Source organism: Oryctolagus cuniculus, chromosome 7 (genome assembly GCF_964237555.1).
Source record: "Oryctolagus cuniculus chromosome 7, mOryCun1.1, whole genome shotgun sequence".
Lineage (NCBI taxonomy): Eukaryota > Metazoa > Chordata > Mammalia > Lagomorpha > Leporidae > Oryctolagus > Oryctolagus cuniculus.
This window is the reverse complement of record NC_091438.1, coordinates 26,863,035-26,876,542: the sequence shown is the minus strand read 5'-3', so window position 1 is coordinate 26,876,542 and position 13,508 is coordinate 26,863,035.

The following is a 13,508-nucleotide window of genomic DNA, read 5'->3' as shown; positions in this document are numbered from 1 at the left end:
CCACCTGCTCCCGCAGGCACATTCACCGGAGTGCCCACTGGTTGTCCGGGAGACTCCAGTCACCTCTTCCATGGGTCAGCACTCGCGGAAATGAGCTCGCTTCCCACATTCCCAATAAACGAAAGCCTTCAGTGAGGGAAAGCTGGGGCACACCCTGGAATTTTTAACTGCTGATTTTATGGAACTGCATCCTTTCATGAGCCAGTGCGGAGAAAAAGACTCCCTGGAGGAAACAGGAGACTCCCAGTACCGTGCACGCCCAGCCCCAGCAAACATCTGGTCGACTTCGGCCTGCCCTCTTCACCTTCCTGCCTTTCAGCACCAGGCCCCACTCCCTGCAGGCCCCACCTCCTGGAATCCTCCTGGGCTTGCAGACCTCTTTCCCTCAGAGGAAACACCATCCACTCCAGAATCTCAGCTAGACTGCGTTCCATCTCCATTTCCTACGGAGCCTGGAGCCTGGAGCCAGGGAGTCTCCAGCTCATGGATCCCAGGTCCTGCCGACTGCAGTGATGCTGTTGGAGCTGGCTTGGAAGACTCTGGTCTGCAGCCTCCAGGGCAGGATGGGCCTCCAGGCAGCAGGGGCATCAGGTGCATTATTGAGGGGCATGGCGCTGTACTCTTCAAGGTTGTGCTTATTTCCTTTTTTTGCCCTGGGTTTAAGCTGGTTGGTTTTCTTCTGCAGACTTCCATAAGAAGAACCCCCAGGAAGGTAGAGGCTCTGGGGCTTTTCTCATCCTTTTATCCCCAGTATCTGGCGTGGATGATGGAAGAATCACACAAAATGGAAAGCAAAGGGCCCTAAAGAAGGGTGTCCTGGACACCTCCCTGAGGCCTAACTATGGGCCAGGACGGCTGGAGAGGAAAGTTCTGCTGGAGGCTTCCAGGGGTTGTCTTGGCTTGGGGGGGGGGGGTCAGCCTTTCCCCCAGAGACACAGAGGTAGCCTCAAATGGGCTTTATTTGTCTTTCATTAAGAATAAGGAGGTTGGGTCCATTATTTGTGGTGCCACGGTTTAGGCCACCACTTTTGACAGAGAGGGTAGAGGAATATGGTTCAAGTGCTTGGGTTCCTGCCACTCACGTGGGTGACCTGGATGAAGTTCCTGGTTTCTGTCTCCCTAGACCTGGCTGTTGAAGAGTGAACCGGGCCGGCGCCGTGGCTCAAATGGAAAAAAGGAAGACCTTTCTCTCTGTCTCTCTCTCTCTCTCTCACTTTCCACTCTGCCTATCAAAAAAAAAAAAAAAAAGTGAACCAGCAGATGGACTGTAGATCTCTCTCTCTCTCTCTCTCTTCCTTCTTCTCCCTCTCTCTCCAATGCTCTGCCTTTCAAATAAGTAAATACATAAATAAAATCTTTTTAAAAATACCATAGAATGGTAACTTAATGGCATGAAGCTGAGGGGCAGAGGAGGGACTAACAAGAACAGGCAGTCTGAGCCTGGGGCGCTCACAGCACCATTCCCACCTCGCAGAGTTCCCTGGGATTCCATCAGCTTTTCTGTTTCCCTGCTGGTTTAATCGCTCATGAAAATGATTATTATTGAGCACTGACTCTGTACAAGAGCTATGGAACATGCCCCGGTGGGGGAGTCATGGACCCTCCCCTCCCACCCCCCACCCCCACAGGAGCTTGTAAGCTCTAACAGTGACTGGGTAAGGCCCTTCATGTAACTTCAGTGCCAGAGAAGTCCAGACAAGGGAGATGCCACTGGGGAGCAGGACAGGTTTCACAGAGGAGGTGATATTTGTGCGAGGTTACTTTATGAATTTATGAATTAAATTTATGAATTAAAACATGCTTCTTTTGGTCCAAACGGTTTTTAAGTTTTTTCATAACAAACACTTTTCCTGAGCTTTTTGAAGACCCCTCATGATAGAACTTCCTGAGACTACGATAATCTTGGCTGAGACACTCGGATTGTAGACTTTGTAACAAATCTGCCCTGGGTGCTGAATATTTAGGTTAATCCTGATGTTAAGGAATACAGAATCACTGTCAGATTAGACACATATGTGTCCTTTGTGGCTCTCTCCTGCCATCCTTTGGCCCAAAGCAGGAAGAAGTGGGGGTAGTGTCAAACCAGAGAGCACAGCACAGTCTTACAGCCAGTGCCATCCAGGAGTAAGAGAGATTCTGGTCCAGGGCACCAGATATCCTCTTCCTGTTGGGAGAGGGAGGTGTCCAAGGGGAGGTACCAGCAGCTGCAGCCCCACCATATTAGCCAGAAGCACATCTTTGCCCCAGAGAAAGGGTTTTATGTGGTCAAATCAATAGAGCAATAGCAGAATCTTGGGAGTTTCTTTCTTTCTTTTTTTTTTTTTTAAGATTTATTTATTTATTTGAGAGTCAGGGTTACAGAGAGAGACAGACTGACAAAAAGGTCTTCCATCAACTGATTAACTCCCCAAATGGCCACAACGGCTGGAGCTGGGCTGATCCAAAGTCAGGAGCCAGGAGCTTCCTCCAGATCTTCCATGTGGATGAAAGGCCCAAGCACTTGGGTCATCTTCTACTGCTTTCCCAGGCATGTTAGCAGGGAGCTGGATTGGAAGAGGTGCAGCTGGGAAACAAACTGGCATCCCATATGGATGCCAGTGCTTCAGGCAGACTTTACCCACTACGCCACAGTGCCAGCCCCTGAAAGTTTCAAAGGTCATCTTAGAGTCTAATTAAAAGTCAATCCACACTGATAACATCAGAGTAACTTTGCTTGCAACTTTAGGCCTATAGATGACATCATTTGTCTCCTAACCATCTAAACAAAGTTTTATTAAACAGGACATCAAACTAATGTTCTTCTGTTTACTGATGGGATTTCCACTTCAACCTTGGGAAGTATGGACAATAAAAGGCATATACATACAAAATGAGACCCACTCATTCAAAGGACAAAAAACCCAGCCCGGTGTGAAGAAGAGCATCAGGCCAGAGTATGAGGCTGTGCAGTAGCAGTCTGGAAAAGCTGGGGTGGAGAGCACAGTATCTTGTATTTTTTGCTGTTGTTGTTTTTCCCAAGATTTATGTATTTTATTTTTTTGAAAGTCAGAGTTACAGAGAGAGGGAGAGACAGAAAGAAAGAATCTTCCATCCACTGATTCACTCCCCAAGTGGCTGCAATGGCCAGGGCAGAGCCAAGCCAAAGCCAGGAGCCAGGAGCTTCAGCTGGGTCTCCCACGTCGGTGGCAGGGGTCCCAGGGCTTGAGCCACCTTCTACTGCTTTTCCCAGGGCATCAGCAGGGAGCCGGATGGGAAGTGGAGCAGCCGGGATACGAATCAGCACCCAAATGAGAGGCCAGTATCACTGGCAGTGGTTCCACCTGCTACGCCACAATGCCGGGCCGCAGTTTCTAACTAGCAGGAGCTGAGCTGGGACAGACGGCATTTGTATGCCCAACTTTCTAAATTACTAACCATGACTAATGATTAAGTAACACACATCTGTACTTGGCATATTCCAATGGTTCAAATCAATTTTCTTGGGAGAGTTTCTTGAAATTATTTAGGAAAACTGGGCTCATCAAAAGCCAGCGCCTCAGAGTCCTGCTTACAAGCCTTGTTGATTTGGGTACATGCAACACTTTGGTTGCCTTTTCGCTGTGTTTTTTTGTTCCACTCTCTGCTCTTTCACCTTTCCCTTGAAAGCCAGACTTAATCCAGCTCCATGTTCAGATCTCCTGAGCCTGACAGGGGTTTTTGTGAAAACGCCCTCACCTGCTGTTACTAACTTTTCCAGTCCCCACTGGCTTCCTGCATTTGACAATTTTGGTTTTGCTATTATTTGTATGTCCTTTCCTTTGCTAGCCTGACCTTCATAAGCTTGCTCCTACAATCATGATGTTGTCTGGCTTTTAAAATAATCATCGTGTTGGGATTTAATCAAGTGATGTTTTTAATGTTTTTCTCATTTTTCCTTCAGGTTCACATACAAAGTATTTTTTTAGGGAGCAAATAATTATCAAGGTAGAACATCCTTTCCCGAGCTGTTTTCCTTATGCATCATATTTTCCTGAAATCATAAGCACAGGAAAAGCTTACTTTTCACCATTAGTTGCTCCCCAGGCATTTTCCCTTGGACAAGTGTCCAACTTGTTTCTGTTTCTTAGCTCCTCCCTGATGGGTTTGTCGTGTGGGATCCCAGATCTCCCAAGAACGGTTTCTGTCATGAAAATGAGAGCCGACACAGCCTGAAAGTTCCTAGCACTGATGTCCTTCTGGAGCTGTTGTTGTCCAGCCAAAGAGAGATGCCCAAGTGCGGGACACATCACATCTCCTATCTCATTTAATTGTCACAATAGTTCTCAGGGAATGAAAGAGAAGATCATCTTTCCTCCTTTACTAATGAAAAAGCTGTCAATCAGTGTGATTAACTGTGTGAATAAAGGTTACGTAGCTGGCAAATATGGCTATAACGTATTTATAACCATAGTTACATCTACACTGCTGAATATAGTCTCTTTTTAGAAAAATCTTTATTTGTTTAGAAAGTAAGAGTTACAGAGAGAGAGGGAGACACAGAGAGACAGAGATCTTCTATCTGCTGGTTCACCCCCCCCCCCCCGATGCCTGCTGCAGCCTGCACTGGGCAAGGCCAAAGCCAGGAGCCAACAGCTTCATCTGGGTCTCCCACATGGGTGACAGGGGACCAAGCGCTTGAGTCATCATTTGCTGGTTCCCAGAATGCATTAGTAGGAAATTGGATCAAAGGCTGAAGAGCCAGAACACAAACTGGCACTCTGATTATGGGATGCAAGCATGCCAAGGGATGGATGGCTTAATCCATTGTGGTACGTGGACTGTCCTCACCATAATTTCTTTATTTCTCTGTTGATGGATACCTCAGCCGAGCCCATGTTTTGGATTATTTTGAACAATGCTGCAATGAATTGGGAGTGCAGGTATTTCTTTGGCTATATCCTTAGCAGTGAGTTAACCAGATCATTTGGTTGTTCTATTTTCAGATTTTGAGAACTGCTGTGTTGTTTTCCATCACAGTTGTACTAATTTACATTCCCATCAATAGTGTATAAAAGTTCGTCTTAGGGCTGGGACTGTGGCACAGCAACATAAGCCAGATTTTTCTCCTGGCTGCTCTACTTCCAACGTAGCTTCCTGTTAATGCACCTGGGAAGGCAGTAAATGATTGCCTAGGCACTTGGGCCCATGCCCCGTGTGGGAGACCTGGATGAAGTTCTGGGCCCTTGGCTTTGGCTTGGCATAGCTCCAGCTATTGTGGCCATTTGGGGAGTGAACCAGAAGATGGAATATCTCTCTATTATCTCTGATGCTCTGCCTTTAAATAAGTAAACCATTAAAAACCAAACAGCTACTTTTTCTCTACGTCCTCACCAACATTTGTTATGTCTTTTTTAAAAGATTTATTTATTTATTTGAAAGTCAGAGTTACAGAGAGGCAGAGGCAGAGAGAGAGAGAGAGAGAGAGAATGAGAAAGAAAAAGAAAGAGTCTTCCTCCACTGGTCCACTCCTCAAATGGCCACAATAGCCAGAGATGGGCTGATCCAAAGCCAGGAGCCAAAAGCTTCTTTTGGGTCTCCCATGCTGGTGCAGGGGCCCAAGCACTTGGGCCATTTTCCATTGCTTTCCCAGGCCATAGCAGAGAGCTGGATTGGAAGTAGAGCAACTGAGACTCGAACCAGCCCCAATATGGGATGCCAGCACTGCAGGCGGCAGCTTTACCCGCTACACCACAGCGCCAGCCTCTGTTATGTCTTTTTAAAAAATATTTATTTATTTATTTGAAAGAATTGCACACAGAGAGAAGGCAAGGCACAGAGAGAGAGAGAGAGAGAGAAAGAGAGAGAGAGAGAGAGAGGTTTTCCATCCACTGGTTCACTCTCCAATTGGCTACAATGACAAGCTGTGCTGATCAGAAGCCAGGAGCGAGCCAGGAGCGAGCCAGGAGCTTCTTCCGGGTCTCCCACATGGTTGCAGGTTCCCAAGTGCTTGGGCCATCTTCCACAGCCTTCCCAGGCCATAACATAAAGTTGGATCAGAAGTGGAGCAGCCAGGACTTGAATCAGTGCCCATATGGGATGTTGGCACTGCAGGGGACAGCTTTACCCACTATCCCACAGTGCCAGCCCCTGTCATGCATTTTTGATAAGTCATTCTAACTGAAGGGAGATGATAGCTTACTATGATTTTGGTTTGCATTTCCCTGATGATTAGCAATATTAAGCATTTTGTCATATACTTGTTGGTCATTTGTATATCTCCTTTTGATAAATGTCTATACAGATAATTTGCCTATTGTGTTTTAAAACATTTATTTTAATCTTATTTAAAATGTAGAGGAACAGATAGACAGAGAGATCTTCCATCATTTGATTCATTCACCAAATGTCCACAGCAGCCAGTGCAGGCCGAACCCAGGAGCCAGGCTTCTCACATGGGTGGCAGGGATACAAGTACTTGAGCCATCATCTAGTACCTCCCAAGGTGAGCCTTAGCCGGAAAGTGTATTGGAAGCAGAGGAGGCAGGACTTGAACCCAGGGATGTAAGTGCCCCAAATGGTGTCTTAACCACTGAGCCAAACACCTGCCCCATTTGAACATTTTAAAAACCAGGTTATCTGCTTTTTTGCTGTTGTGTTTTTTAACTCCATCTCTCTGTCTCTGTCTCTCTGTTTCTCTGTCTCTCTGTTTCCCTCTCTCTCTTTCACACACACATACACACACACATACACACACACACACACACACACACACACGGAAATCCCTCAAGAATAAACCTCATGAAGGTCTTCAGATATTCCTCTTCTACTCAATGTGTCATTTAGAAACTTGAGGACTAGATTGCCCAAATGTGTGTGGGATGCCTGTTTTGAATTCACTCCATGGAGTGGCATTTTGTATCCAAACCAGACCAGACACAAGGGGCACCTGCAGAGTGACTTGTGATAGTGCTGGTGCAGTCTGGATCAACAGGGCAATTGAACACTCACCCTGAGTCTATGTGAGGGCTGCTGGTGACAACGTCCCTGAGGTCGAGCACAGAAATTCCCCTGCCTTGGTTTCAAGGCAGAGGTTCTCACTCATGTTTTCTCAAGGAAAGGGGAGAAGGAAGGTGTGCATGGTAGAGGTAGTAATAAGGGTAATTCAGGAAGTATTCTTCTAAACTGAGCCTGGCCTTTTAAAATAGGCCAGATCCACTGTTATCCCTGCTTCTCAGGAGCTGTGGAATCTCATGAAAGCAGCTTTGCTTCTCCAGGTGTCAGCTTTGTTCTCCTCTTTACCAGCAACTACCTGTGGACTGTACCTTTAGCATGGTCCCTTATGGCTCAGCTCTGGGCATCTGGCCTTTCAGCTCATTTATTCTGCTTTCTGGCTCACTCTTGGTGTTGCCTCTCAAGAGATATCTGACTGGCTGAGCTCTTTCTTTCAAGTGACCCTACCACTTGCAGTTGTCCAGTAGGTAACTGAAGGGCTGCCTTGAGACAGAAACTCAATCTTGATCTATTAAATTATGTCTTGTGCAGGAAGAGGAGGGACTATTTAGAAATGAAAGGCCTATGGGAAACAAGAGTTCCTGACAAGGAAATGTGGGTTGGCAAGAAGTAACCAGCAGCTCCAATTCTGTGCCTAAAAGTCATTTCTTCCTTCCATATAGGTGATAATTTCTTACCATAGAGGAGATACTGTGGGACTCTGGCTCAAGTCTTCTGTGTGCTTGGCACTGTGCTGGGCGTGGGGAAGACCCCTCAAAGGTTGTTGGTACAGCAGACTCATAGAATGACAATCACTGTGAGTAGCATTCTGACCTCAGAATCAGCCTTTAAGGCATTCTGGTCTAGCTGAAAAGTCCATGAGAGCATTTCAGGCATGGAAAGACAAGATACTGTGGCAAATGTTATACATGAATGACCTCGGTGAGTGAGACCCCAGTGGAAAGAAGGGGTCATCAAAGAAGGATATACTTTTCTCTGAAGGGAGAAAACAACTTTCACTTTGCTTATTGCCTTGTCCTAATACTGAAAGAGTTTGTGGATTCAAAATGCTTTCATAGCCTAGGCAGCTCATGTCAAGAGCCTTGGTGATCACTGATGTCATAAATAAAAGTGTTAGTTGTTAAATTAACAATAAGAGCCACTGTGCGCTAACTTCCTATGCAAGACCTCTATCCTCAAAGACTTGTATTAAAATTATGTCTAAGTACTCACAAAAGATGTATCATTCTTGGGTACTTCTTTAAAGTTAATTAAGTTTCTTAAAAAAAAAGAAGTGACATTAACTTCAAGATGCAATGACTTTGAACAGTTCTTGACTGAAGAACAGTTTTGTTTTGTTTTGTTTTTCGTTTTTTGTTTTTTTTTCCCATGCAAATTGTTGAACTCTTTACTTAGTATAGAGTTGGTCTTCTGTGTATAAAGCTAATCAAAAATGGATCTTAGTGGAGAATGGGACTGGGAATGGGAGGGGGAGGAGGAAGAGGGGTGGGAGAGTAGGTGGGAGGATGGGTATGGTGGAAAGAATCACTATATTCCTAAAGTTGTACTTATGAAATACATGATATCTGTATTCCTTAAATAAAAGTTTTCTTTGGGGGGAACAATTTTAAAAATTCAATTCAAATGCTAAAAAATATGTCTTTGCTTTTCATCTTTAACAAATAAATATAAAGCACTTATATAATAAAAATAAGAGTGTTGGCAGAGAACTGGGGGCTGGGAGAGGCTAAGGGGCAGATGTGACTACTTCCTCACGATTTGGGCTTCCCTTCTTAGCCATGCATAGGAAAAGAGAAAAATGGCACACAGGGCGGCCACCTACAAAGCATCTAGGCATCTAGGCTGGGATGATGTTTACTGCTTACATTTTTGTCTGGGAAAATGCTTCTCGTAGCTTGCATCTCTTTCATCTACAAGAGATAAAAACTATCTCCATGGGAGACAATGGGAAAAAAAGATAAGCATTCATTCTAGCTGAGTAGGTGTTAAAGTCTGGGGTCTTTGTTGACTATGAGTGCATGTGTTAATCAATACATATTAAACACATCATATGTGGTACTCAATATATATTAAAAGTTCAACAACTATTTTAAAGACCTATAAAGTATACTGATATATACAATCGTCTCTCATACATTAAATGTTTATAAGTTACTGATAAAGCACAGTCTACTTGTTATTTTTGGTATGGACTTGGAACGAATTTTTTAGAGGAAGAACTTTATTTATTTTTATTTACAAAAATCAGGGAGAATGATTGATCGATCTTCCATCTGTTGGTTCACTCCCCAAGTGTCCAAAACAGCTGAGACTGGGCATGCTGAAGCTAGGAGCCAAGAACTCCATCTGGGTCTCCTGCATACTTGGCAGAGACCCAAGAACTTGAGTTAATACCTGCTGTCTGCCAGGGTATTCCTTAATAGGAAGTTAGATAGGAAACAGAGATATGACATGACCCTATGCACTCCAATGTAGGATGTAGGCATCCCAACTAGCAGCTTACCCATTGCACCACAACAACTGATTATTCTTTTTTTTTTTTTAAGATTTTTAAAATTTATTTCTTTGGGAGGTAGAGTTACTGAAGGAGACAGAGAGAGAGAGACAGAGACAGAGAGAAAGATCTTCCATCTCCTGGTTCACTCCCCAAATGGTCAAAACAGCTGGAGCTGGGCTGATCCGAAGCCAGGAGCCAGGAGTTTCTTCTGGGTCTCCCCCATGAGTGCAGGGGCCCAAGCACTTGGGCCATCTTCTACTGCTTTCCCAGGCCATGGCAGAGAGCTGGATCAGAAGAGAAGCAGCCAAAATTCAAACCAGTGCCCATATGGGACGCCAGCACTGCAGGCAGATGCTTAACCTACTATGCTATAGTGACAGCCCCAAGATGATTCTTTAATTTTATTTTATTTTTTGGTTTATTTATTTGAGAGGCAGAGGGACAGAGAGAGACAGTTACCATCTGCCAATTCACTCCTCAAATGCTTGCAATGATCCAAAGACAAGAGCCAGTAACTCATCCTAGGTCTCCCACGTAAGTGGTAGAAATTGAATTCCTTGATGGGGCTGGCTCTGTGGCACAGCGGGTTAACCCTGGCCTAAAGCACTGGCATCCCATATGGGCGCCAGTTCAAGAACCGGTTGCTCCACTTCCAATACAGTTCTCTGCTATGGCTTTCTAATAAATAAATGAATAATAAATAAATGAATCTTTTTTTTTTTTAAAGAAATCTAATCATTTGAGCCATCACCACTGTCTCCCGGAGCCAGAAGCAGGAACCCAGGTACTCAGATATGTGAAGCAGGTATCCCAACTTGTGTCTTAATTGCTAGGCTCCACGCCCACCTGGGGACTATTCTTGATACTTGATGAGTACTTGGTATAGGGGTGGTAAGAATCTAAAGATGACCCCTCCCACAGTAGCAATGCTACTGGAAGATATATCTGGGCTGGAGCTGTGGCAGAGTTTGGGGTGTGAAAGCACACAGCAAGAACTGTTGGCTTTGGGGAAAGTCTGCATATAGATAAAATGTCACTTTATCTCTTCCTATAGCCCCTTCTACCCATACACATTTTTTTTTTTTACAATTTTAACACTGTTTAAATGTGAACTATATGGCTGCCCTGAGAGATGCACTGACCCCACTTTACACAGGAGGAAACTGGAAACCAAGTGACTTGTTAATCTACGAATGGGTTAAACAGAGTCTGGCACAAATCCTCCCTCCCAAGGCACCCCCACTCCTCTCCAGGCCATTATCATCCTCTCTTTCATCTCAGCAAAATAATATTAAAACGTTCAAGGGCTGGTGCTGTGGCATAGTGGGTAAAGCCACCTCCTGCAATGCTGGCATTCCATGTGGGTGCCAGTTCGGGTCCCCGCTGCTCCATTTCTGACCCAGCTCACTGCTAATGCATCTGGGAAAGCAGTTGAAGATGGTCCAAGAGCTTGGGCCCCTGTACCCACATGGGAGACCTGGAAGAAGATCCTGGCTCCTGGCTGCAGACTGGGCCAGCGCCGTCATTGTGGTCATCTGGGGAGTGAACCAGCAAATGGGAGATTCTCTCTTTCTTTCTTTCTTTCTTTCTTTCTTTCTTTCTTTCTTTCTTTCTTTCTTTCTTTCTTTCTTTCTCTTCCTTCCTTCCTTCCTTCCTTCCTTCCTTCCTTCCTTCCTTCCTTCCTTCCTTCTTTCTTTCTTTCTTTCTTTCTTTCTTTCTGTAACTCTGCCTTTCAAATAAATCTTTAAAAATATATTAAAATGTTTAAATATTAGCCCTGATCTTTGTTAAGTTTATACTTATTTTTCCTGGAATCAAATTATTATAAACTTTCAGAATAACATCCATGAAGAATTTATGGGAAAGTAGGATGTTTTCCACAGACAGAGATACAGGGTTGGTAAAATATTCCCATTTCATTATTTTGGGCCTAACGGTGGAAGATGAGTGCTAATCTAAGTATTCTACTAACCTGAAATTGTTTCCAGTGGTTATTAGATAACTTATCCAGACTTTTACTCTCTTTTCCCATATATTTCTGCTCTATGAGGAGTGAGCGTGTTGAGTAGCAAGGTTATGATGCCCAGAGGGTTCTGCACAGTCTCTCCTGTGTCACTGGAGCATGGGGCAGCCACCGTGCCCTGCTTCTCCAGATCTGAGATGCTGCAGGATGTCCTCGTGGAGAGTGGAGGACAGAGGGAGTGTGGAGCCCGTGGAGCTCTGTGCAGCCGCCTCTTTTCTGCTCATGACCACTCATCGCACCTCGTGTGGAGCAAAGGGACCCAGGAGGATGAGACTAGTTCCCGTGTTCCTTTTACGAAACACTGTGGGAGAAGGGTGGGAAGTCACTTCCTGATAGAACAGCCACCCTGTGGTGCCCTGGTGATACGCAAGGTGCTTCACCCACAGTGTCTCTCATGCTCTCAACCACCCCACTGGACTGCTAATATTTCCTCCGTGCTTTGCTGGGGACGTGCACTTCCAGTTCTCAGAGGTAGACCACTGGTAAGGATGGGTGATGAGCCTCAAACGTTTCCCTGGGCCTGAGCTCTCTCAGTGGCTTGTTAGCTCTTCCTTGTTTGACTGAAGTTAAGTAAACTGATCACTAAACAACAAACACTTCAATGTGATCACAAAGCGGAAGGATTTTATTACTGGAAAATTGTCATCTATTCATTTCCTTTCTGAATTCTTAGGTTCCGCAAAGAAAAACAACAACAACAAAAAAACTCTTCCCTGTAGATCAGTTAAACCCATGTAACAGATTTCAGCAAGCATGACTCAAAGGGTTTTCAATTAAGAAAACATTATGATGTATTCTATTTTTGAGGACGGAACTGTGATCACTCACCCACAAAATTAAGTGACGAGAGAGTACTAAGGAGGCAAACACACACACTCGAGATCAAAAACGATCTGGTTTTACATGAGAACAGTTTGTCCTTTGCAAGTCTACTTCTGGTAGGTTATGTCCAATTCTCAGGGGGTAAGTTGTGTCAACAGAAAAAATGATCTTCCTTGCGGCCTTTTGGCCTTTGGCAAAGTGGAAAAGCATCAGATGTGGAAAATCAGGAGACATGTTTAAGTCAATGATCTGCGCACATCCTCCTCGGATGCACAGAGCATTGTGGGCTATCTGTGGATTTAGTTCAGGTTCTGCTTGCTCCTAATAAGCTCCCAATCTCCCAGGGTACCTCACCACACAGCCTGGCCAGTGCACAGACAGGAAACTCAGAATGATTTTGCTATGAGTGCCTGCAAGACTGCATTTAAAAAGGTAAATCTTCTACAAAGCCATTCAAATAAGCAAAACCAAAGAACATAATGTAACCCAAGTTGATAAAACTTTGCATTTAAAATTATAAAGAGGAGTCAGGCATTGTGATGTAGGGGATTAAGCCACTGCCTGTGTTACCAGCTTCCCATATGAGAGTTGGTTCAAGTCCTCACTGCTCCACTTCCCATCCAGATCCCTGCTAATGCACTGGGAAAGCATCATCAGGTGTTTCAAGTGCTTGGGCCTCTTTGCCCATGTGGGAGACCCACATGGAGTTCCTGGCTCCCGGCTTTGGCCTGGCTCAGCCCCAGCCATTGCAGCCATTTGGGGAGTGAACCAGTGGATGGATGGAAGACTCTCTCTCTCTCTCTCTCTCTCCCTCTCTTCCTCATTGTCACTCTGCCTTTCAAACAAACAAATCTGTTTAAAAATTAAATTAAATCAAAAAGAAATTGTTTAAAGAGGGAAAGACAGAGATCTTCCATCTGCTAGTTCACTCCCCAGGAGCCAGGAGCTTCTTCCAGGTCTCCCATGTGGGTGCAGGGGCCCAAGGACTTGGGCCATCTTCTACTGCTTTCTCAGGCCATAGCAGAGAGCTGGATTGGAAGTGGAGCAGCAGGGACTCAAAATGGTGCCTATAGTGGTTTCTGGTGTCACAAGCAGCAATTTTACTCTCTATGCCACAATGCAACCACCCCCTCCCCCAGCCCCCAGTTATGTTTCTCTGTCACGACAACATTTCACACTGTTTCTACACCCTTTCTG